Raw genomic sequence first — 25,721 nt, forward strand, 5'->3', positions numbered from 1 at the left:
AGAATTTCCATAAGACAGTCCGTTCAAACTTGGTTTTGTCCGTCCAAACTTGGTTTTAGCGGACAGTCCGCTCGTGTGTAGGCAAGTTGGACGGACTAAGTATGGCGCATGCTCAGAATGGATTTACACGGCCGAAGGTTGCATTGCAGTGTATAGGACGTCGTTTTTCTAGTCCCGTCGTACGTGCTGTACACGTCATCACGCACGTTTTCAGCGGACTGTCTGCTCATCGTGTGTGGTCAAGTCCGTTCATGCTAATTTTGAACAGACTGTCTGTCGGATTGTCTGCCGAACTTAGTTGGGCAGACAATCCGCCCGTGTGTACGCGGCCTTAGTGACAATTATTTGGGGGGGGGGTGTTTTGGGGCGGGGGGGGCTCTGCTTACTCATGCCTACACTTACCTCTACTCATTTACCAAAAGAAAACTGACAAGTGCTTTATAAAAAACGAAATAAAAAAAAGCCCCTGGTGTGTAGATACATCGTCAATCACAATGTCCACTGCCACCGCAGACCCGGAAAAAAAGCTATGCTCCTGATGCTGGCTCCTGTCATCTGACAGCTCCGTCACCTCCCTGCCGCTCAATAAACGAATGCCCTGTACACACGGTAGGACATTCCAACCACAAAATCGGACTGATTTTTTCAGACGGATTTTGTCCGAATCTTGTGTTGCATACATATGGTCGTACAAAGTTGTCGGAAAATCCGATCGTTCTGAACGAGGTGACGTCAAACACGTACGTCGGGACTATAAAAGGGCCAGTAGCTGATAGCTTTCATCTCTTAGTTTATTCTGAGCATGCGTGCCACTTTGTCCATCGGAATTGTCTAAAAACAATCAGAATTTATGCGATTGGATTTTGTTGTCAGAAAATTTAACATACAAATAACATAATCCGATCTGACTTTTTCCATCGAAATTTCCGACCGTGTGCACAGGGCATAAGGCTGCATTCACAACTGAACGTTTTGTAGCTTGAAGCTCCAAAAAGCTGGAGGGGGAAAAAATCTATTATTCTCTATGGAAATGGTTCACAGCTCCACTCAATGTCGCCTGAAGCCAAATGCCTGAACCTCAAAAAAATTCTGGAGCTTTTTTTTGTAGCTAAAATCGGGCAGATTTAAGCGTTTTTGACATGTTTTTATTCTCATAGAAATTAATGGAAATGCACCATTCGCACGTTTATGTGTGCATTTGTGCGTTTTGTCGCGCATTTTTGCGCAATTTTCTGTTCAAATGAAAGCATTTTTAAAATAAAATAGTAATAATATATGAATAAATAAAGGTAAAGTAAATACATAAATAAAAATCAACATAAATAAGACAAATAAATTATTAATATGTAATAAAACATTAATAAATAATAATTATCCTAAAAAAATATTATTATTATTATTATTATTATTATTAATAACAACAACAATACTAATAATAAAACAATAAACACCTAAACTCAAACAAAAAATACATTATTATTATTATTATTATTATTATTATTATTATTATAAATTTTGTGTTAGGGTGTTTAGTTATTTATTATTATTATAAAAAAATTTTTTTTTTAAGGGGTAGAGGTTAAAGTTAAGGGTTAATTTTTTATTTACTGTTACTTAGTAAACAATAAAAAAGAGGGAAGAAAGATGGAAAAGAGAATGAAGAGTAATGCCGCGTACACACGATCGAATTGTCTGGCGGAATTGGTCCGGCAAACAATCCGGGAAACAATCCGCCAGACTTTATAACGAACGGACTTGGCCACACACGGACGCTCCGAAAGTCAGGCGATTTCTAACGCGATGATGTACAGCACGTACGATGGGACTAGAAAAAGGAAGTTCAATAGCCAGTAGCAAATAGCTTCCTTCTTGTACTTGCTTCAGAGCATGCGTCATTCTTAGGCCGCGTACACACGGGTGGACTGTCTGACGGACTTGGTCCGCTGAAACGTGTTTCAGCGGACAGTCCGCTCGTGTGTGGGCTTCAGCGGACTTTTTCAGCGGACAGTCTGGCGGACTAAGTCTTTCGGAATTTCCGTAATATTGTCCGTCCAACTTTGGTTTCAGCGGACAGTCCGCTCGTGTGTAGGCAAGTTGGACGGACTAAGTATGGCGCATGCTCAGAAAGGATTTACACGGCCGAAGGTTGCATTGCAGTGTATTGGACGTCGTATTTCTAGTCCCGTCGTACGTGCTGTACACGTCATCGCGCAAGCTTTCAGCGGACTGTCTGTTCATCGTGTGTGGTCAAGTCCGTTCATTCAAAAGTAGGACGGACTGTCTGTCGGATTGTCTGACGGACCTAGTTTGGCCAGACAGTCCGCCCGTGTGTACGTGGCCTTAGTCCGCCGGACTAGCACACTGACGAACGGATTGTCCGCTGAAAACCAAGTCCGCCGCACACATTTTGAGTCAAAACTACTTTCTAAGTCTGCCGGACTTTATGATGAAAAAGTCCGCTGGAGCCTGCACACGATTGAATTGTCCGATGTACTATGGTCCACCGGACAATTCGATCGTGTGTATGTGGCATAAGAGGTATACATTTAGGATATAAATGGATTGTATAGATATGCATACCTATAGATATATATGACTGTTGGTCTTATTGCAGGGGCGATTTTTTCCCATGGATGTATATAGGATGAGGTAGATAAAACGGGGGGGGGAGAGAAGACGGGGGAAAGGGACGAGTTATTTATACAAATAATAGTGTTGATGTAATTAAGATAAAGATGGGCGGTGTATGTGTGTTGGACTCTTGGTTTAGTATATTTAGTTGTTTTGTTCTAAGTGCTGTAAACTAAAATTGGTGTTAATAAAAATTATGAATTGGAAAAAGGGTACATTTGTCTGACAAACTAGTTTATCTTTATAACCTTTAAATGGTTCCTATTAATGTTCTCCACCATCACAGCATAATGTTAACCTATAGTCCAGTCAGACTAGGTCCACTAAAATCCAGAAGTCTAATACTTCTGTATGTCAATGTTCATTCAAATTTTAATGTAGGATGTACTGTATCATTATCTCATACACTGCAACTTGAAACATATGGAAGTAGAAAAAAAAAAGACAGTGGTTTTAGCTGTGGTGCAAAAATGAACGGTAGTAAATCTGGAAATATGATGGATCCATGCACATAATTACATGTACCTAAAAGCATGTTTTTCTACCTATATTTATGAATGTACTCAGCGTTCAGGCTACAGAAAACACAGAAATGCAGCCAGAGTGCTGATTGATGATCTGGACTGAAGCCCAGAAGCTTCTGCTGCTTCCCTGTGTTCTTTAGTTTCCAGCAAACAAAACCAAAGGCATAAAAAATAAATAAATGCTTCCAACTGAGAACTTAGACCCAAAATTTTCACACTACAACTAAAAAATGTGGGGTGCATGTTTTGGCACATTGTATGTAGAAAAATAACAAAAGTAAGTTATTTAAAAGGTATGCTTTACTAGTGTAATATACCATGACTTGGACAATGGAAAAAAAGTGCGCACTCCCAAGTTTGAATATCGCCATGAAAAAATGCACCTGCGCTGTGTACCAAAGGGTGACCATTTCATTTGTCAAATTTAAAAATATAGATCGTGAGACTAGCTTACAAACCTTTCAAAGAAAGGCGCATCTACAATATTTATTTATTTTAGCAGGGCTGCATTGTATACATACATTACCTGCTAAGACTGTGCATCCTTGTGTGTGTATTTACAGAAAATATATTTTTTTTACATCAGTTACTAAGTGTCTCATTTACTTTCACAGGATTTCTGCTATATATGTTTGCCCTTATATGCATGAAAATGCACAGAAAAGCATATAGGTATCTACATACATTCAAGGAACACTACAGCCAAAGATTCTGTCTTGTAATAATTGTAGGGAATTTAATACATTTAATCATAGTTTCATATCATAAATGAACTCCCTATTTTTAATTTCACATGCATTTATTTACATGGTTCTCCACAAATACATGCACCACTTGACCACTGGGCACTTTAACCCCCTTCCTAACCAGATCAATTTTCAGCTTTTGGTGCTCTCACATTTTGAATGACAATTACTCAGTCATACAACACTGTACCTATATGAAATTTTTGTCCTTTTTTCACACAAATAGAGCTTTCTTTTGGCGGTATTTAACCACCGCAGGTTTTTTTTATTTTTTTTGCACTATAAAAGAAAAAAGACCGAAAATTCTGTAAAAAAAAATCATTTTTCTTCGTTTCTGTTATAAAATTTAGCAAATTAGTAATTTTTCTTCATACATTTTGGCCAAAATTTATACTGCTACATATCTTTGGTAAAAATAAGTACAAATCGGTGTATGTTATTTGGTCTTTGTGAAAGTTATAGAGTCCACAAGCTATGGTGCTAATATCTGAAAATTGATCACAGCTGTACTGTGTACTGACGGCCTAGCTCATTTCTTGAGACCCTAACATGCCAGAAAAGTACAAATACCCCCCAAATGACCCCTTTTTGGAAATAAAACATTCCAAGGTATTTAGAAAGATGCATGGTGAGGTTTTTGAAGTTGTAATTTTTTCCCACAATTCTTTGCAAAATCAAGATTTTTTTTCCTTTTTTTTTCACAAAATTGTCATATTAGTAGGTTATTTCTCACACACAGCATATGCATACCACAAATTACACCCCAAAACACATTCTGATATTACTCCCGAGTATGGCGATACCACATGTGTGAGACTTTTTTCACAGCATGGCCACATACAGAGGCCCAACATGCAGGGAGCACCTTCAGGCGTTCTGGAGCACCCAGGACAATTCTGACATTTCTCTCCTGCATGTAAATATCATCATGTATTTGCTAGAAAATTACATAGAACCCCAAAACATTATATATGTTTTTTTAGCAAAGACCCTAGAGAATACAATGGTGGTCATTGCAACTTTTTATCTGGGGAAAAAAAATGCATTTTAACCACTTCCATATGACGTACTTGACTTTGTACAGGGATATCTGAATGATGCCTGCAGCTACAGGCATCATTCAGGTATCAGCTTTTTCAGTCAGCGATTCCCTAAACCATGAGAATGATCATAGCGGCTGTTCCACTTTATGATCATTCTTACGGGAGGCGAGAGTGGACGTCCCCCCCTCCTGCCTCCCTCCAGTCCTTCTACCGACTCGCCAATACGATCAAAGCAGGATCTTTTTTTTATTATTTCAGGCTTCCCAGCCTAGAGGTGAGATGTGGGGTCTTATTGACCCCATATTTCACTGTAAAGAGGACCTGTCATGCCATATTCCTATTACAAGGGATGTTTACATTCCTTGTAATAGGAATAAAAGTGATCAAAAATGTAGTTTTGGGGAAGAAGTGTCAAACTAAAATAAATAAAGTAAAATGAACAATAAAAAATAAATAAAATTTAAATCCCCCCTGTCCCTTGTGCTTGCATGCAGAAGGGAACGCATATGTAAGTCTCACCCACATATGAAAACGGTGTTCAAACCACACATATGAGGTATCACTGTGAACATTAAAGCGAGAGCAATAATTTTGGCCCTTGATCTCCTCTGTAACTCAAAACATGGAACCAGTAAAAAAATTTAAAGCATCACCTATGGGTATTTTAAAGTAGCGAAGTTTGGCGCCATTCCACGAGTGTGTGCAATTTTGAAGGGTGACATGTTAGGTATCTATTTGTATGGCTGGGTATCACAGAGTATTGCAGAGTATGGCTGGGTATGGCAGAGTATGGCTGGGTATGGCAGAGTATGGCTGGGTATTGCAGGGCATGGATGGGTATTGCAGGGTATGGCAGGCTATTGCAGAGTATAGCAGGGTATTGCAGAGTATAGCAGGGTATTGCAGAGTATAGCAGGGTATTGCAATGTATTGCAGAGTATGGCTGAGTATTGCAGAGTATTGCAAAGTATGGCTGGGTACTGCAGAGTATGGCTGGGTATTGCAGAGTACGGGTGGGTATTGCAGAGTACGGGTGGGTATTGCAGAGTACGGCCGGGTATTGCAGAGTACGGCTGGGAATTGCAGAGTATGGCAGAGTATTGCAGAGTATTGGCAGGGTATGGCAGAGTATTGGCAGGGTATTGCAGAGTATTGTAAAATATTGGCAGGGTATTGCAGGGTATTGGCAGAATATTGGCAGGGTATTGCAGCATATTGCAGGGTATTGCAGAGTATTGCAGAGTATTGGCAGGGTATGGTAGAGTATGGAGGGATGGCAGGGCATGGATGGATGGATCAGTGGATGTGACTATTTGTCACAGAGCAGCGCTGTGGGCACTACAGATCCAGCCCACAGCGCTGCTGCCACCGATCTCTCTCCTCCACTGTACCAATTGGTACAGAGAGGGGAGGGAGGAACCGGCGTCATGACATGAGGCCATTTTGTTTACAAGTGGTCGCTCCGTCATCAGATGTTTACTGTGATTCGTGATGCGCTGGGTCCACACGGACATTCTCGGGTGCGCTCCCCCTGGGGGTGCGCGAGAGCGGAATTCTGGGAGGATGTCACTGTATACCCTCCCAGAGTTATCCAACCGCCCTGTAGCCGTCATTTGGCTATGGGCCGGTTGGGAACTGGTTTAAGCTGTCCAGCAAACATGGCAATAACCAGGTTTATGGTAAACTATAACACTGCCATGGGTTGTTCAGCCATTGCAGAAACAGCTTTTTTTATTAATAAAAAGGATAACTCTTTTAGCATCAGCACACAGCAATAATGCTATATATGCTGTTGGCACTAGACCAGTGCTTTCCAAACTGTAGCCCACGGGCTGGATGTGGCCCTTTGCTTACCTTTATCTGGCCCTTGGAGCTCTGTTCCTCCCACTGACATGAGGCACTAATCCTTCCACTATCACCAGCGATGAGGCACCATTCCTCTCACTGATGCCCACAATCCACATTTCAAGCAATTAATCTGCAAGTTTGAAAATGACTTGTTAAGCTATTGCTAGACTTGCCAGGCTTCACGAGTTTGTTGCACAATTGCAGCAAGTCTGCATTGCATGACTCCAGATCAACTTTCTTTGCAAACATTCTGCCATTCTGCTGTAAGTTCTGGTTCAGTTATGTTGTGCAACAGTCATCCCACCCCAGGGTTTACTGTGACTTGCAGCGCTTTTGCTGTAGACTCACCACTGTAACTTTGCTCTTGCTGAGACTTGCCATGCAAATTTGCTACAAATTGGAAAAGTGTCGCATAGAACTTGTGCTTCAAGTGCTCTGCAAGTATACAACTTGGCAGTGAAAATGAGCAGCAAGTTAACAAGACTTTCAAATCAACGCTGCCACAAATTTGTGGCAAGTTATCCTTGCTATCTGGGAAAGGGGTACCATTTCTTCCATGAACACCAATGATTGGGCACTAGTTCTTCCACTGATACCAAAGATGAGATATAATTCCTCCCACTAACAATAATGATGTGGCAGTATTCCTCCTCCTACTAACCACAGGTGCTATGTAAGTTTTACTCACACTGACCATCAAGGAGGGGTGGCCTGCCCATTAAGGGCGCATGGTAGCCACCCGCCCATCCAAGCATCCGGCCCCCCAAGCAGGACCCTGGATGCATTGATTCTAATGGGGGGGGGGGTTGAAGCACCTGATTAAAACCAGAGGCTCTAATAGGCTTCTAAATAGAGTGGGCTCAGGGCACAAGCACTCTAAACCAAGCACACCCAAGTGTGTTACAATAACACTGACATGATGGAGAAAAGGACACAGGAGCCACTGACCGCAGCCCACCACCTAGATGGGATAAGTTCTGGACTGGCAGAAAGCGAGCGAGCGGGAGGTGCTGTCGGCCGCCCGGGGTGGGGTGGCTGTTTACCGCCCTTTGTTTAGAAAGTTTGGAGACCTCTGTGCTAGACAACCAACTACACAACCATTGTAACTGAGCAATTCACTTCCCTTTTAAGAACAAAATAAAACTGAACAGGCAGTGATGGAAAAATACTTACCTATTACATCACCCATTAAATCTTTATATCTCAATCACAGGTACTACTCTGTCACAGTCTCTGTTTTGGGGATCACAGATGCTGGCATAATAATCCAGATCCAGCAGAATGAATGAGATATTTAGTAGCAACAATAGAAGTTAGAATCTATGGTGGAAGAACACAGAGCTGGGATCCTCAATGGCAAGATCCTTCCACTGGCCATGCCAAGAGGTATTCGATGCCAATCAATGAAACATTTTTATAGAACCCACCCAAGCATTGGTTCTGTTTCAGTTAAAGTATATTAATTATCTTGGTAATACAGCATACTGTGTGACAAAATGTATGACAAATAAACTACTCTAGTGTTTAAAGCAGAACTTTTGTTTGTTTGCACTCCCCCCCCCCCCCCCACTGCCACATTTGGCACTTTTTGGAGGGGAGCAGGTATCTGGTTTTGACAGGTACCCGCTCTAACTTCCGGTCATTTATTAATGATTTTTTCATACAATCTTGTCAATTTAATAAGATATTTCTCATATACTTCATGGGCATACTTAGAATTACAACCCAAAACTTATTGTACTACTCGAATATGGTGATACCACACGTCTGCGACTTTTTCAGTGTCTGGACTGATTATGTACCAGGCATTGCATCTTGTGTATCACAACAATCAACCAATTTGTCAAAACCAACGTAGTGTAATGGCTGCCTCTGTGTGAGTGGTCAGGGATTATTGCTTATTGTAGCTTCACCCATAGCAGTCCCAGTTCCTATAAGCCATGTAAGCTTAGCCTACTGGTATATGGCTGCCCCCAGGAATGCCATGTTCATGGCCAGGAAATACAGGCGGCTGAAGAAAGGAAGAACAAAAGGGTTCCTGTGGTTAATGGGTGCTACAGCTTCATTTTACTCTGTACGTACATGCAGCAGATTACCGCAATATGCAAAAGCCCCTAACCAAACACTCATTCATTCAAATCACATTTAAACCTATTGTGTTTTTTTTTTCCTGCATTCCTGTGCCATCTTTTCTGCCTCAACTCCAGCAAAACCAGCAGTGCTAGTAGCAAGCCGCTGAGAGGCTGAGCTGGTCGCTCCCACCCCCTCCACAGCTTAGCGTTCCAGTGAGCGAGGAGGGGGCAGAGCAGAGAGCTGGTGATCAGGGAGCTGTGAGAACCGAACCAAACGTTCAGCGGTGTTTGATCGTTCAGTTCGCAGTGTTAGAGCCGGCATACACCTAGGCAAGTATGATTTAAAAAAAAAAAATCATCTCGTTTAACCACTTGCCGACCGCCGCACGACGATGTACGTCGACAGAATGGCACGGGCAGGCATAAGGGCTTACATGTACGTCCTTGCCTGCCCGCCGGTCGGTGCCTGCGGCGGTCGGTATTCGTTCGGGAGCGATCCCGGACGAGGGGACGGCCATTCATTCATGGCCACCCCCTCGCGATCGCTCCCGACGAATGAAAATGTCCCGTGACATCACTTCCTCTCCTGTAATGTAAACACAGGAGAGGAAGTGATGTATTCTCTCCTCCGTGTCGGTATTTTTCATTCCGGCACCGAGGAGAGAGCATCGGTGAGTTGCACAAGCACTACACTACACAGTAGAACATGCCAGGCACACTCACACCCCCCCTTTACCCCCCGATCACCCCCCAATTACCCCTGCCCCCCCAGTCACAGTGACACCAATTGCTTTTTTTTTTTTTTTGCATTGGTGTCATTTGTGACTGTAATAACTGTTAGGGCAGTTAGGGTTAGCCCCCTTTAGTTCTAATGTGCCCCCCTAACCCCCCCAATAAAGGTTTAACCCCGTGATCACCCCCCCTCGCCAGTGTCACTAAGGCTGGGTTCACATTGCAGCGGTTTATGAGAACGAATGTGATTCGCACCGCACTGCAGTGCAAATCACATCCGATCTCTGTGCGATTCGAGTTCAGCCATACAGATAGTATGGCTGAATTCGTGTCGCACCCGCCGCAAATTCGCACGGGACCCTTTTTTTGGCCCGCAGCAGAATCGGATCGCATGGGTGTTCACACCATGCGATCCGAGTTTGCAGATCGCACTGCGATATGCAAACTGATCTGGGGGTGTCATTAACATTTCACTGACACTCCCAGCAGTTCGCATAGGGCAGTGTGAACTGCCGCCGGGAGGCATGCGATGCGGGAACCCGCCGCGGATTCATGGCGTTCCCGCATCGCTCCAGTGTGAACCCAGCCTAATAAGCGATCATTTTTCTGATCGCTGTATTAGTGTCACAGGTGACGCTAGTTAGGCAGGTAGGTATTTAGGTTCGCCGCAGCTTTTTATAGCGCCAGGGACCCCCATATACTACCGCATAAAGCCCCCTGATTGCCCCCTAGTTAACCCTTTCACCAGTGATCACCATATAACTGTTACAGGTGACGCTGGTTGGTTAGTTATTTTTTTATAGTTTCAGGGCACCCGCCATTTATTACCTAATAAAGGTTTAACCCCCTGATCACCCGGCGGGTGTCATTTGTGACTGTAATAACTGTTAGGGCAGTTAGGGTTAGCCCCCTTTAGTTCTAAGGTACCCCCCTAACCCCCCCAATAAAGGTTTAACCCCGTGATCACCCCCGTCGCCAGTGTCACTAAGGCTGGGTTCACATTGCAGCGGTTTATGAGAACGGATGTGATTTGCACCGCACTGCAGTGCAAATCACATCCGATCTCTGTGCGATTCGAGTTCAGCCATACAGATAGTATGGCTGAATTCGTGTCGCACCCGCCGCAAACTCGCACGGGACCCTTTTTTTGGTCCGCAGCAGAATCGGATCGCATGGGTGTTCACACCATGCGATCCGAGTTTGCAGATCGCACTGCGATATGCGAACTGATCTGGGGGTGTCATTAACATTTCACTGACACTCCCAGCAGTTTGCATAGGGCAGTGTGAACTGCCGCCGGGAGGCATGTGATGCGGGAACCCGCCGCGCATTCGTGGCGTTCCCGCATCGCTCCAGTGTGAACCCAGCCTAATAAGCGATCGTTTTTCTGATCACTGTATTAGTGTCACAGGTGACGCTAGTTAGGCAGGTAGGTATTTAGGTTCGCCGCAGCTTTTTATAGCGCCAGGGACCCCCATATACTACCGCATAAAGCCCCCTGATTGCCCCCTAGTTAACCCTTTCACCAGTGATCACCATATAACTGTTACAGGTGACGCTGGTTGGTTAGTTATTTTTTTTATAGTTTCAGGGCACCCGCCATTTATTACCTAGTCTCACTAGTGTACCCCTAAATTTAGGGGTGTCTACTTTCCAAAATGGGGTCATTTGGGGGGGGGGTTTGTGCCATCTTGGCATTTTATGGCCTTCAAAACTGTAACGCCCTTAGAAAGCCTGAAGGCGGTGCTTGGTTTTCGGGGCCCCGTACGCGGCTAGGCTCCCAAAAAGTCCCACATATGTGGTATCCCCGTACTCAGGAGAAGCAGCAGAATTTATTTTGGGGTGTCATTTCACATATGCCCATAGCATGTGTGAGCAATATATCATTTAGTGACAACTTTGTGTAAAAAAAAAAAAAATAATTATTTTTTGTCATTATTCAATCGCTTGAGGCAAAAAAATAAAATATTCAATGGGCTCAACATGCCACTTATCAATTTCCTTAGGGTGTCTACTTTCCAAAATGGGGTCATTTGGGGGGGTTTTGTACTGCCCTGCCATTTTAGCACCTCAAGAAATTAGATAGGCAGTCGTAAACTAAAAGCTGCGTAAATTCCAGAAAACTTACCTTAGTTTGTAGATGTGACAACTTTTGCGCAAACCAATAAATATACAATTATTGACTTTTTTTTTACCAAAGACATGTGGCTGAATACATTTTGGCCTAAATGTAAGACTAAAATTGAGTTTATTGGATTTTTCTAATAACAAAAAGTAGAAAATATCATTTTTTTTTCAAAATTTGCGGTCTTTTTACGTTTATATTGCAAAAAATAAAAATCGCAGAGGCAATCAAATACCATCAAAAGAAAGCTCTATTTGTGGGAAGAAAAGGACGCAAATTTTGTTTGGGTACAACATTGCATGACCGCGCAATTACCAGTGAAAGCAGCGCAGTGCCAAATTGTAAAAAGACCTCTGGTCATTTACCAGCAAAATGGTCTGAAGGTGGTTAAGGGTATTTTTTGGCTATACATCTCCTATGGATCACAGGAGAGCAGTTCGATTTGCACTCCTGTGACATGTTTTCCGCTAGATGCTGTATCCACCTAGGTGAGTAAATATACATAGGGGTGTACCGAATGGGTTTTTTGGTGCCGAAACCGATACCGAAAATGAAAAATACACTAGGCCGAAAACCGAAACCGATACCGAAACAGCACCGATACCGAAACATATTAAAAAAAATATATTTTTATACAGGAGATGGTCAGAGACTAGAGACATGGTACAGGAGATGGTCAGAGACTGTGGACATGGTACAGGAGATGGTCAGAGACTGTGGACATGGTACAGGAGATGGTCAGAGACTGGGGACATGGTACAGGAGATGGTCAGAGACTGGGAACATGGTACAGGAGATGGTCAGAGACTGGGGACATGGTACAGGAGATGGTCAGAGACTGGGGACATGGTACAGGAGATGGTCAGAGACTGGGGACATGGTACAGGAGATGGTCAGAGACTGGTGTCATGGTACAGGAGGTGGTCAGAGACTGGGGACATGGTACAGGAGGTGGTCAGAGACTGGGGACATGGTACAGGAGGTAGTCAGAGACTGGGGACATGGTACAGGAGGTGGTCAGAGACTGGGGACATGGTACAGGAGGTAGTCAGAGACTGGGGACATGGTACAGGAGGTGGTCAGAGACTGGGGACACGGTACAGGAGATGATCAGAGACTGGGGACATTGTACAGAAGATGGTCAGACTGGGAACATGGTACAGGAGATGGTCAGAGACTGGGGACGTGGTACAGGAGATGGTCAGAGACAGACTACGTGATACAAGAGGTGTCCCCCATTGCAGCCAGCGTCCCCCATTGCAGGTCAGCGTCCCCCATTGCAGGCCAGTGTGCCTGTGCCCCATTGCAGCCAGTGTGCCCCATTGGAGCCAGTGTGCCCCATTGGAGCCAGTGTGCCTGTGCCCCATTGCAGCCAGTGTGTCCCATTGCAGCCAGTGTGTCCCATTTTGCAGCCAGTGTGTCCCATTTTGCAGCCAGTGTGCCTGTGCCCCATTTTGCAGCCAGTGTGCCTGTGCCCCATTGCAGCCAGTTTGTCCCATTGCAGTCAGTGTACCTGTGCCCCATTGCAGCCAGTGTGTCCCATTGCACCCACTGTGTCCCATTTTGCAGCCAGTGTGCCTGTGCCCCATTTTGCAGCCAGAGAGTCTGATTGCAGCCAGTGTGCCTGTGTCCCATTTTGCAGCCAGCCTGTGCAGGGAAGAGAGGAGAGCCGTCTCCGCCGCCTGTTTGATCACAGCGCCGGGAACATCACAGCTTTCATTTCAATAGCTGTGTGTTCCCAGCCGCGGCGTCACACACAGCCCCTCCCCCTTGTCTGGGCACTTTGATAGACAGGTCATCCGTCCAATCCAGCGGGTGATCTGTCTATCAAAGTGCTCGGACAAGGGGGAGGGGCTGTGTGTGGCGGCGTGGCTGGGAACACACAGCTATTGAAATGAAAGCTGTGATGTTCCCATCGTTGTGATCAAACAGGCTGCAGAGGTGGCTCTCCTGCGCTATACGCCCCCCATGATGGGCGGCATCAGGGGGGGGGGCGGAGCCTTGCCCCCCACCCAGGCCACACCCCATTTTCGGCTCCATTATCGGACGTTTTTCTCTTTCGGCAAATTGCTGAAAGGGCATTTTCGGTCGATATGTATATATATTTTTTTTTAGAAAGTCCATACTTCTCTTTTAACAAAACAGATAAATGCTTACAGCAATGTCCAGCAAACTTTACCTAATACAAAAGATTCACCACCACGTCCAGTCTACCTGCTGCAGGCACTCCATACAAATGTATTTTTTTCCATGTATTACAAAACCAAATGCTTTCAGCTGCATTCACATGAATAAAACCATTGTTTAATCACACAAGGAGCAGTAAAATGTATTTATGGCACCTCTTAACCTAACTTCCACCTACTCAAGACAGTAATACACCTTATGAATTAAACATAAATCTAATTTATGTTCTCAGCTCCTTCTTTATCAAAGCAAGTATTACCAAGTGCTGGCAGGTAATTCATTTAAAGATATTGATGTTTCAAATCAAACACAGAATTTGAGGCAATATGTATAACACTACAGATGATATATATCACTGGCCTGAAATAGGCTGAATACTTATATTACATGTAATATTTAAACTTAAAATATAAACAGTGAATTTAAATTTTGAAACACAATACCTCACATTATGGTTGTGATTGTGAAGCAAAGATATCATTGCAAGTATGTCATGGATGCAAGTGTTAAAATGGAGCTTCAGGTAAACCACTAAATACTCTTGATGAAATGCTTAATCTGGAACTAGGTGATTTATCTGGGCCGTGGAATGTGAAAAGTATGTACAATGGCTCTGACAAGCACAAATCTTTTGGCAAGTAATCCGTAAATATCTATGCAATGCATTTATTTATTCAGCCATTTGACTGCAGTTTTGCCTTATTTTCTGGTTTGCCAAATTCCAAATCAAAAGATAACTTTGCTGATAAATCCTTGTGTGTTGTTTTCAATGTTGTTTAAAATGCATTGGCTTTATGAGGAAATTATTATTATTATTATTATACAGGATTTATATAATGCCAACAGTTTGCGCAGCGCTTTACAACATGAGGGTAGGCAGTACAGTTACAATGCATTTCAACACAGGAGGAATTAGAGGTTACTAAGGACATAGGCAAATGGAATTGCTCAGCAAGGATGCCAACAGCATTTGGATGCTTTCACTACCAGCTAATGTTATATATAGTAAGTCTCACTCAAGATTCCAGTAGAGGAAGAGCTACTACAGAGGAGATTTAACATACATAAGCTCTCAAGTTTTCCTTGCATATGGACTACTTCCAGTAAGAGACACAAATGCTCTAGTCTTCGCAGTCTTCACAGCCGCCGCAATTATACTGTGGCTGGTTGGCTCGGCTGGGCTCTGTGATTGGCCCTCCTGATCACATGACGGCTGTGTCCAATCACAGCCGTCATGTGATGTAAACAAACAGCCGGTTGCTAGGCAATCGGCTCTCCTCTCCTCACACGGAAGTTGTCGCTGAGGAGAGGAGAGCAGATCGCTGCAGCCGCCTGGTGATCAGTGAGTATGAGCTGTTTTTTACAGCTTTTTACTCACCGATCACCAGTCTAGTCTAAAACACAGTGTAAACACAATGTCCCCACACATGTCCCCAAATAATAAAAAATTTATGGCAAAATTCGATTTGATTGGATTTATTTTAAAATAGAAAGAAAATATTGTTTTTTTTCCAAATTTACGCTATTTTTTCGCTTATATCGCAAAAAATTAAAAACGGAGTCATGAATAAATACCATCAAAATAAAGCTCAATTTGTGCAAACAAAATGATAAAAATTTAATTTGGGTACAGCGTAGCATGACCGCGCAATTGTCATTGAAAGTGCGAGAGCGCTGAAAGCTGAAAATTGGGCTGGGAAGGAAGGGGGTGAAAGTGCCCTGTATTGTAGTGGTTAAACAGTATTCAATGGCTATTTTTAGCACTGATCGCTGTATAAATGTCAATGGTCCTAAAATAGTGTCAAAAGTGTCTGATCTGTCCACCGCAATGTTGCAGCCATGAGAAAAATGGCAGATCGCCGCTATTAATAGTAAAAAAAAAAAAAAAAAAATGACATGAATCTATCCCCTATTTTGTAGATGCTATAACTTTTGTGCAACCCAATCTATATATATATATGCTTATTGCGATTTATTTTTACCAAAAATATATACAAGAAACTGAGGACATTTTTTTTTAAATTGGGATATTTATTATAGCAAAAACTACAAAATGTTGTTTTTTTGCAAAATTGTCGCTTTTTTGATAATAGCGCAAAAAATAAAAACCCAGAGGTGATCAAATACCACCCAAAGAAAACTCTATTTGTGGGCAAAAAGGGACATAAATGTTGTTTGGATACAATGTCGCATGACTGCGCAATTGGCAAATGGCCTGGTCAGGAAGGAGGCTAATTCTCCGGTGGCTGAAATGGTAACTGACTCCAACCCATTTAGTGATAGAACAGAGTATTAGGAGTCAGGCTGCACATGCTCAGTTTGGTGCGTATTGCTAGAGAGGTTTTCTTTTTTCTTGGGAGAGTGCATGTGGTCAGCACAGGGCCAATCAGCACTGTCCAGACAGAGGGTCAGGGGAGAATGAAAACTCCTCCTACAAGCTTTACTACGAACGAATAGAAGTCACAAGGCTGCTATATACTGCTGATGAGAAAGGGTATTTAGCAGTTTATATTTACTAAAATAATTGCATTTCCATGTTCTGTGTACTGTGGTACACCAGATATAGTGAATGCAGGTTCTGGGTAGTAACACTTTTTAATTCAACTATTGGAAAATATAATTGTGTTCAATAATTAGTTTCAGTCCCTTCTGTTCTGAATTCCTTATGCAAATGAATATCCTGCTAGCCTTTTACTTGCCTAAACAGTTTAAGGTCTACCAGAGTTTGCTGCTGCTGGTCTAGGGTCTAGTGCTCCAGTCTCTATGGTTCAGCTGAAGTAGAATTTTTCTTGTTTAAATAAAAAATATTAAAATGTATCTATAGACAACTTTTTTAAATATACTGATTAATGCTTTTACTCTTTCTATGTCAAATTGGAAGTCTTCTATTCCCAATAATCAGGCAGTTGGTGAAAATCACAGCATTTTCAAGCGCTTTTGAGCTAAAAATAACGCCTGTAAAGCGTCTGAAAAACGCCTCCCCTGCAGCCCCAGTGTGAGAGCCAGAGGGCTTTCACACTGGGGCAGTGCACTTGCAGGACGTTAGAAGAAGTCCTACAAGCAGCATCTTTGGGGCGGCGGAGGAGCGGTGTAAATTAAATAAATGGGCAGCGCTGCCGAAGCTCCTGCAAAACGTTTTGGCAGCTGCACTTTTCGGATGCTATTAACACTTTCTTCGGCAGCTAGTGGGGGTTAAAAGTGGCCCACTAGCGGGCGAAAAATTGCTGCTAAAATGACGGTAAAGCGCTGCTAAAATGGCTCATTGTCAGTGTGAAAGGTTCCCCACTGATCCCTGCACTCTGTCATTTTCTTCATCCGTCGAATCCCTGAGTCTAATCCCTATGCGAACTTCATAAACGCTTACAGCTGTATGCATGGCAGGTAAAAGTCAGCATTCCTGGATGCACAGGTGTCCACACAAGTATACAGAAATCATTCTCTTGGCTGCCTCTACTAATCTTATATGAGGATTTTTTTTCTTTTGTAAAAAAAAAGGTAACCCTGTATTTCTCAGTACTTTTGATTTACTTTGGTATACCCCACCAAAAATATAATGCAGAAAGGTGATAGTAACATTGAATTTTCAAAATGTATAATATTATAATATACAATTTTTATTGTTGGCATGCTATTTTACATATTAAATATTAACACAATTCCTTTGAATTACCTGCTTTTTAAAATGGCCTAGTGCTAATCTGATCAGAAAGAGGTTGTAAATGCATTAATGAAGTACAGAACTGGCTATGTGTAATGTGTAAACTCATAAGTAATGGACGAGCCAATCCCAGCAGCACACCAATTATGATGGGGGAAAAAAAGGAATAAAATCAGAAGTTAATATTGTATCTCTGCGGGATTACCGCTAGAATAATCCAACATGATGCCAGAAAACCCACTGTGTGTATGATTTAACAATCTATTACGACCCCTCTAGAAACAGCTTGGTAAATACCTCAGACTGTACTTAAACAGTGTGTGCATATATTTCATAAATATCTATTTTAGTTCATGGTTGTGAAAAACAGCTTTAAAGGAATGTATTATATATTGTTAAAGGAACCGAATACAAATCACACTTTTCTTTTTCATATAGGAAGAGCTAGGAAAAAGCTTTTCCGGTAGTGTATAGATGATCATCAAGTGAACTTAATTGCTCCAGCATGACTGAAATGTACATCATTGCAGCATAAAACTACATTGCAAAAAGTATAATAAATAATCTTCCTGTACATAGAATTAATATAAAAAATAGAGATCTGAAACAATGCCTGGACAACCTTATGGCAAAAGTAATTTGTGGCAAAAAAAAAAATGTACTGAAACCACAAGCTTCTCTGCAACTATTTGTAAATAATACAAATGCCTGGCTGCATTGTCACATGTAAAATATCCCCTTGTGTATGGCTACAATATTTTTTTCTGTTTGGAGTATATCCCAGAGCAGTCTCTGCTTTAACTTAGGTAAGATAGGTATGTTAACAAACAGGGCATCAAAAAACACTAAGGCTCCATTCACACTTCGCATTTTGAAATCACCGGCAGATATGCAGTGACTCTACTAATGTAAACAGACTGTTTATTTGCAAGGGAAGTTGTCACTTACACAGGACTTATCCCCAGCGCTTTGTGAATGAGGTGAAGCTCTGTTGACTTTCATCATTCAATTGCGAGCAAGCAAAAATGCGTTTTGTTTTTTTCGTGCACATGATTAGATATTCTTTGCAAAGTGAAATTGCACCACATCCACTAAGCTCTGGGGAAAACTCCAGTGCAGTTTCCCTTGCAAAGTAAACAGCTTGTTTGCTTTTAGTAAATCAAACCCTTCGTGTTTAGAAGGGTTATGCACTAAAAGTAAGGAGCTTATTGTCAGAGCAGTATATTTTTAAAAATGTAAGCCTCACTAGTCAATTTCTACAAGCTCAGTTAACCATCCATATTATAATCTACTCCTAGGGTTATGTTAACAGTCCATTACCATGTTTTGATTTTGTTTTCTATTAGAATGACATTTAATGAATGCAAAGGGAGCCACTGATCAATGAGACCTGGAATAAAACAAAAGATTGGTGGAATGGGCCCCTAAGCAGTATGTCGTTTTCACAGACTGTCGACAGTCTTATTTTCTAAATACCATTTGATGAGCATACCCTTTAAAGGTTGCAAAAGGTTCTTGTAACTACAGTGAGGGAAAAAAAGTATTTGATCCCCTGCTGATTTTGTACATTTGCCCACTGACAAAGAAATTATCAGTCTATAATTTTAATGGTAGGTTTATTTTAACAGTGAGACAAAGGATAACAACAAAAAAAATCCAGAAAAACTCATTTCAAAAAAGTTATCAATTGATTTGCATTTTAATGAGTGAAATAAGTATTTGACACCTTCAGAAAACAAGACTAAGTAATTGTTGGCAATCACAGACGTCAGACATTTTTTGAAGTTGGCCACCAGGTTTGTACACAGCTCAGGAGAGATTTTGTCCCACTTCCTCTCCAAGGTTAATAGCCTAATGTATGTTAACTTGAACCTTCAGCTCCCTCCACATATTTTCTATGGGATTAAGGTCTGGAGACTGATTAGGCCACTCCAGAACCTAAATGTTCTTCTTTTTGAGCCACTCCTTTGTTGCCTTGGCTGGAATACCACGCCATGACCCATTTTCAATGCCCTGGCTGAGGGAAGGAGGTTCTCACCCAAGATTTGACGGTACATGACCACATCCATCGTTCCTTTGATGCAGTGAAGTTGTCCTGACCCCTTAGCAGAAATACACCCCAATGCATAATGTCTCCATGTTTGAAGGTGCGGATGGTGTTCGTGGCATCATATGCAGCATTGCGCCTCCTCCAAACATGGCGAGTTCAGTAGATGCCAAAGAGCTTGATTTTGGTCTCATTTGACCAAAACACTTTCACCCAGTTCACCTCTGAATCATTCAGATATTTATTAGCAAACTTCAGATGCGCCTGTACATGTGCTTTCTTGAACAGGGGGACCTGGCGGGCGCTGCAGTATTTCAGTCCTTCACGGTATAGTGTGTTACCAATTGTTTTCTTGGTGACTATGGTCCCAGCTGCCTTGAGATCATTGACAAGATTCTCCCGTGTAGTTCTGGGCTGATTCCTCAATGTTCTCATGATCATTGAAACTCCACGAGATGAGATCTTGCATGGAGCCCCAGACCAAGGGAGATGAACAGTTATTTTGTGTTTCTTCCATTTGCGAATAATTGCACCAACTGTTGTCACTCTCTCACCAAGCTGCTTGGCAATGGTCTTGTAGCCTATCCCAGCCTTGTGTAGCTCTACAATCTTGTCCCTTAAAGAGATTGCTCCTAATCTCAGCTCATTGCTGACTGATAGGGGATCAAATATTTATTTCACTCATTAAAATGCAAATCAATTTATAAAGTTTTTGAAATGTGTTTTTCTGGATATTTTTGTTGTTAATTTGTCTCTCGCTGTTAAAATAAACCTATCATTAAAATGATAAACTGATCATTTCTTTGTCACTGGGCAAACGTACAAAATGAGCAGGGGATGAAATACTTTTTTCCCTCACTGTGTATACAAATATTGGTGTCTATGGCATACTAGTCTGTGATAACGCTGAAGATGCATCAAAAAGCAAAGGCAAAAAAGCTAAAAGAAAAAATAAAATTTCCCTTACAGGACTGTATTGCCTTTATAAAATATATAGGAAACAAATTAGCATCCCTGACTTTTCTAGTAAGAATCCTTAGGTTACTTGCCAAAGTTAATTATATATCTCTTGTGTTTGTTATATAATAGTATTACAATAATCATGCAAAGATGTCTACACACAAATATGCTAACCGTGGTATAAGAGCAGTGTTTTTGTGGTAATATAGTAATATTAATAATATAATTAGTATAGTTATTGCATATCACAATTACACTCACACACACCAGAAAAAAAAAACATCCTATTTAAAACGGACGTTCCACAGCTGTATTGTCAGAAAATGCAAAATAGTCCAGGTTTACAGAGGAAGAGAGATGTATAATGCCATCTAGTGCTTTTACGCTTAATGGATATAAAATATACGTTGAACAACAAGAACAATACTTTTTTAAGTGAGAGCAAACCAAGAAGTGTTATATATCTGTAAAGACAAAAACAATATACTTTTAAATTTGCTTTTACATTTCCTTTATAAGTTTACGGTTTTGTTTCTTATTTTTTTTTATTTTAACCACAAGCATGACATTCACTTGCATTTGGAAATTTAACCAGTGCCTAAATTACTCATGCAAGAAACATTAACAGATTTTTAGAGACAAATCTCTTCTAGTGTGCTCTTTTTAAAATACCTAAAATGTATTTCATAAAATCAATTGCACTCATCAGATTAGTTACCTTTTTACATTTATTTTTCAAACCACTGTATTTTGCATTAAAAAAAGAGTATTCAGACTACTTGTCCAAGGCACTAAATCGGGGTCCCATTCTACTTGTCACTCATAACAATCTACTTGCCCTGATAAAAAAAAAAAAAATTGTCCCTATCCCTGTACATTGCACACTCACATCTGTCCCTACACCCTCAAGGAGCCCACAATCCAAGGTCCCCATTCATATACCAGGGCCAATTTTGGACAGAAGCCAATTAACCTACCTGCATATATTTGGAGTGTGGGGGGAAACCGGAGTACCCTGAGGAAACCCACACAGGCACAGGGAGAACATGCAAACTCCAGGCAGGTAGTGTCGTGGTTGGGATTTGAACCAGTGACCCTTTTTACTGCTAGGCGAGAGTGCCACTACACCACTGTGCCGCCCTCTTAAGGTTCAGCAGAAGTGCATCTGCTGAGCGAGTAAATGGGGCACCGGCCCCAATCTGAAAAAAAAAGCTTTATTCCTTCAAGTTATCCTCGCACATAGAAGCACTTGGGTGCTAAGTACATGCGCACACTGATGCGAATCTGATGCGGATCAGATGGATGAGTTCTGAAAGGCAAAGATTCACATGACATCTGAAAATACATTGTTTTCTATGAAGGACGTTCGATTTTGGTTAAAAAAAGGGTCCTGTGCAAGTTTGGAAAACTTTCACAATGTAGAGTATAGTGACATTCTCACATAGGATGAGATTTATAGCTGGTTTTTCATAGAAGTAGACGGAAGGCAGATTTGTAGAATAGAGCTATGAAGGCATATTGAAAATCGCAGCAGTACTAAATTTGCATTGAACAAAAGGGTAGTCACAATCGCATCACTGAATTAAATCAGAATCACAACTGAACCACTGAACAACTACCTTTGACAATCGCACTAAAAACTGACTTGAAAATCACAACACATAAAGTAAATGTAAATGCTGAACATGGCCCAGGCATCAGGCGATATGATTTGTGCATCCCTACTTCAGTTGTTTGTTTTAAATTCACTTATGGGGTACTGAGTGTAGATTAATGAATTAATGAGAAAAAAATGAATTTAAAATGTGAGTTCACCTTTAAAGAAAATCTGTAACGTCACCTTACACAGGAGCCTCCCCCCCCCCCCCGGTCCCGCTGTACCAGACTGCTGCAATCCCCCCGCAGTCAGACACAGAAAAGCAGCTTCACCAGTCTGGGGATTTGAAATCCTGCCTGCTTTTTTTCCTTTCCTTGCAGTACGGACAGTATGGGCTAGACAAATTATGATTGGTCATCACCGTCCATGTGACTGTGCTGGCCAATTAGAATCCCTACAGTCCATACTGCCTAAGCAGTGGGGGATTTCAGCCGTCTGGTACAGCGGGACCGTGGGGGGGGGGGGGGGGGAGAGATCTAGTGTAAGGTGACCTTACAGATTTTCTGTAAAGGTGAACTTACACTTTAAACAACTGTAGTATCAGACTGCAACATAACAAAATGTAAAAAAGTGAATACTTTATGCATACACTGTATACATACATACATACAGTTTTGTGCAAAAGCAGATACGTATCCATCATGCCATACCATCAGGGAGATGTGTGATTATCCCCAAATGTATTCTGCAGCAGGACAATGACCCCAAAAGTACAGTCAATGTCATTCAGGAACTATCTTCAGTGTAAAGATGAAAAAGTCCTGGAAGTAATGATTTGGCTTCAAAAGAGCCCTGAGCTCAACATCATCAAGTCTGTCTGGGATTACATTAAGGATTTCAGGCAGAATTCATCCACATAAAATCTACAGTCAGTTCTCCAAGATGTTTGGAACAACCCACCTGCTGAGTTCCTTCAAAAACTGTGTGCAAGTGTACCTAGAAGAACTGATGCAATTTTGAAGCTAAAGGGTGGTCACACCAAATATTGATTTGAATTTGTCTTTTGTTCATTTACTTTCCATTTTGTTAATTGATACAAACTAACAAACTAAAAACATTCTCTACAACTTCCATCATCAATTACATTAAAATATTCAAGGTTTAAACCTGATTAGTGGCTATGGAAAATATCCACATTTTTTGCAAGGTTTATATATGTTTAGATTTGTGAAAAAATGTTGTGCGAGAAAGTTGCTCAAGTTTTTGCAAGCAGAATGTATTTTGCAAGCAGAATGTAGTGGGTGAAATACTGCAATATAGCAATGCATGGGTAAAAAACTAAACTACAGAGCAGGTAGGCTACACTTTCTGTTTGCACATCAAGGCTTAAAGCCCAACTCCAGCCAAAATCTTTTACTTCATTTTGGGAACAACAGGTAAGAGTTAACTTTACTGCTGCTGTTAACTTTTAGGGCCGGTTCACACTGCAGGCGCGGCGAGGCGTCTCCGACTTGCCTCGCCGCGACCTGCGGCGGCCTCGGCGGCGACTTGCAGAGGACTTCTGTATAGAAGTCAATGCAAGTTGCCCCCGAAGTCGCCCAGAAGTAGTACAGGAACCTTTTTTCTGAGTCGGAGCGACTCGAGTCGCTCCTCTCAGAACGGTTCCATTGTACAGAACGGGGGCGACTTGCGGGAGCGAGGCGAGGCGAGTCGTGTCGCCTCGCATTGCCCGCTGTGTGAACCGGCCCTTAGTGTTAAATTTTACTGCTATCTGTGTAGAGATTTCCTCTCATTTCCTGTTAAGACAGAAACTTGGGAAATCCCTCTAACAAAAAAAGAGACAAACACAAAAACGCAAAAACATTTTTAACAGGGTGCGGAAGGTATAGAACTTCTAACAATAAAACTAATTGTGAAAAAAAATAACTTCTAAAAATGTTTGAATTGTGATTTGTTCCTTACTGTCCTGGTGACAAATGCATTCTCTATAAAGAGGCACAAAACAGGGGGAAATCTCTGGAATGGAATCAAAGACAGAAATACAAACCTGACAGAGGTAACTCCTGCCCAACCAATACAATTTCTTTTTGGTTGGAGATATGTTTTGATTTTTCATTTTGGCTAGTCAAAAATGCATCAGGGACACTAAACATTATTATTATACAAGATTTATGTGGCAACAGTTTGAGTAGCTCTTTACAACATAAGGGCAAGACAGTACAGTTACAATACAATTCAATACAGGAGGAATCAGAGGGCCCTGCTCATTAGAGCTTACAATTTAAAAGGGGGGGGGGGGGGGGGGGGTCAAGTGATATGAAAGGTAATAACCATGGGGGATGGGCTGATGGAGAAAATAAAAGTATAGCTTTTAGGTGGAGGCAGCATAGGATTTTCTGAAGAGAAACGTTTTCAGGGATCGCCTAAAAGTGCAGTGTTAGAGATAGTTGGACAGATTGGGGTCGACATGGCTTGGGAGAGGTCCTGGAGGCGAGCATGGAAGGAGGTGACAAGGGAACTAGAGAGCAGGAGGTTTTGGGAGGAACGAAGAGAACAATTTGGTTAGTATTTGGAGACTAGGTTATGGGATTGGCAAAGAGAGGTAGCTCATGCTGGGTGGTTTCTAAGGTGGATTAGTCTGGCAACAGCATTCATGATGGCCTGAAGGGAGGCTACCAAGGAGTAAATTAGGAGTTTTGTGGTGTCATTGGTCAGGAAGGGACATATTTTGGAGACGTTGCAGAGGTTGAGGCAGCAAGCTTTGGAAAATGATTGGATGTGGGCTGAAAGGAGAGTTCAGAGTCCAGGATAACATCTAGCACCCTGGCGTGCAGGGATGGGTTGATGGTTGTGCCATTGATCCCAGCAGAAAAGTCAGGGGAGGGGGCACGTGGGGGAGAAACTATTATGAGCTAGGTTTTGGCCAGGTTGAGTTTAAAGAAGTGGTGTGACATCCAGACTGATATGACAGTTAGCAAATTAGTAATGAGACTGATGTAAGCTGAGGGGTAGATAGAAAGATTTTAGTGTTATCAAACATGCCAATTTTTTTTGCTGTTTGCAATGTAAAGTTTACATTACAAATGCAATCATACATACAATATGTAAATTTACACAAAAAAAAAGGGTGAGGTTGGCGATAAGGGTGCACAAATAATAAATGACTTCCTCTCATCCATTTAATTGAACCTGATTTATTGAAAGAACCAGTATGTTCACCTTTGCATCAATGGAGCTCGTAAATCAAGCTAAACAACCCAAGGGTATTCTCACGGTATTTACTACAAGGGATGACCACAGTGATTTGGCAAAATTGATTTGCTGCAAAAATTGCTGATTTTACTGAACTTCAGTCGTTAAGCTTTTTAGGCAAAAAAAAAAAAAAAAAACATCCACTTTCATTTTACTTATTTTCAGGGTACTTCTATAATTGTTATTTGATGTATTTTGGGCGGTCCAATTATTTTATTTTGAGGTTATTTTTCCCTTTTTTGGTATTTGATTGTCATTTGTATACTGTCTTTCATTTTGTTTCACTTTTTCTCACAGTT

General features: G+C 41.7%; 1 protein-coding gene across 4 annotated transcripts in view; it reads right to left on the reverse strand.

Annotated features, from left to right (window-relative positions):
- RELN (reelin) overlaps positions 1-25,721 on the reverse strand; it is a 651,259-nt gene that overhangs the window by 453,188 nt on the left and 172,350 nt on the right. The gene's annotated exons all lie outside the window — the stretch shown is intronic.

This window comes from Lithobates pipiens, unplaced genomic scaffold (genome assembly GCF_037356315.1).
Source record: "Lithobates pipiens isolate NorthernLeopardFrog02 unplaced genomic scaffold, aLitPip1_a1.2 Scaffold_8, whole genome shotgun sequence".
In the NCBI taxonomy this organism is placed as follows: Eukaryota; Metazoa; Chordata; class Amphibia; order Anura; family Ranidae; genus Lithobates; species Lithobates pipiens.